General features: G+C 40.6%; 1 non-coding gene across 1 annotated transcript; it reads right to left on the bottom strand.

Moving 5' to 3' along the window:
- Positions 1 to 635: 635 nt before the first annotated feature.
- On the bottom strand, positions 636 to 742 carry LOC141663103 (small nucleolar RNA R71). Its single transcript, XR_012551188.1, has one exon. It is a non-coding gene; the product is annotated as a small nucleolar RNA R71 (small nucleolar RNA).
- Between the last annotated feature and the right edge of the window lie 807 nt (positions 743 to 1,549).

The following is a 1,549-nucleotide window of genomic DNA, read 5'->3' as shown; positions in this document are numbered from 1 at the left end:
TATACTACTTGTGACCGTGTACGCTTGCGTGTTTTTGTGCGAACAAGTTTTTGGCACCGCTGCCGGGGACCGGTGTTAAATTTGGTTTATGTGCTTGTCATCAGTGGTCGTTAAAGTTCACTGACTTGAAATATTTTCTTACCAATTTTACTTTGCTTGTGTGTTTCAGGTATTTGAGCGAGCATGTATGCGAACACGTTCTCAATCTCGTAGAGACACATTAGAAGAAGTAGAAACGGAAGTGATCATTATAATGGGAGAACCATCATCAGAAACAAAAAGGATTATTCTCAACTGAAAATCAATGACATTCAGTCTAGCATTGTCAGACCAGCCATTGCTGCTAATACCTTTGAAATCAAGTCTGGCACGATTCAAATGGTACATAATTCAGTATAGTTTGGGGTGCTCCAACGGAAGATCCCAATTTTCACATCAGGGATTTTATCGAGATTTGCGACGCCTTCAAGTTCAACAGTGTTTCAAAAGATGCTGTGAAACTGAGACTTTTCTTATTTTCTATGAGGGATAAAGCTAAGAGCTGGTTGCACTCTATACCAGAAGGTTCTATTGCGACATGGGAGGATCTTTCTCAGAAATTTCTTACTAAATTCTTCCCTATGGCAAAAACAGCTGCAATTAGGAATGCTCTTACTCAATTTGCACAGCAATCAGGAGAATCTTTATGTGAAGCTTGGGAGCGCTATAAGGAGATGATTAGGAAGTGTCCTCATCATGGAATGCCTGATTGGATGGTAATCAATTGCTTCTATAATGGGTTGGGAGCGCAGTCAAGACCCATGCTAGATGCAGCATCAGGTGGAGCCTTATGGGTTAAAAGCTATGAGGAAGCTTATGAGCTAATTGAAATGATGGCTGCTAATGAATATGAGAACCAAACTCAGAGACTACCACAAGGCAAAGTAGCAGGAATTCTGGAGGTGGATACAACTACGACTATAGCGGCTTAGCTAAAGGGTTGACTATGAAAGTGGATTCTCTGGCCAACTATGGAGTTCATCAGATTGCAAGTGTTTGTGAGCTTTGTGCAAGTGCTCATGCGACGGATCAATGTGCTATATCTAGTGAGTCAGCATATTTTGTGAGCAATTTTTAGAGATCACCACAACCAGCTCATGCCGCTTATTATCCTAATAACTGAAACCATCCTAATTTTAGCTGAAGCAATAATCAGAGTGGTATGTAACATCCACAACATCCTTACCATCATTTTGGAGCCAAGCCATTCAACCCTCTTGGTTTTCTACAACAGTATGCACCAAGGCAACAATTTCAACCACAGGGAATGCAACAATAAGCTCATAAAAGTGCTGGTCAGTCTGCTAATGAAAAATCTGAATTGGAAGAATTGAGGCTAATATGTAAAAGCCAAGCGGTTTCGATCAAAACTTTGGAGAATTAAATAGGACAAATTGCTAATGCGTTGCTGAATAGACCACAAGAAACTCTTCCTAGTGATACGGAGGCTAACCCAGGCAAGAGGGAAGTCAAAGAACAGTTGAAAGTAGTCACTTTGAGATTTGGAAAA

The sequence above is a fragment of the Apium graveolens genome, chromosome 5, assembly GCF_009905375.1.
Source record: "Apium graveolens cultivar Ventura chromosome 5, ASM990537v1, whole genome shotgun sequence".
NCBI lineage: Eukaryota > Viridiplantae > Streptophyta > Magnoliopsida > Apiales > Apiaceae > Apium > Apium graveolens.
Note: the sequence above shows the minus strand (reverse complement) of the source record. Positions and strands in the feature narration are given on the sequence as shown.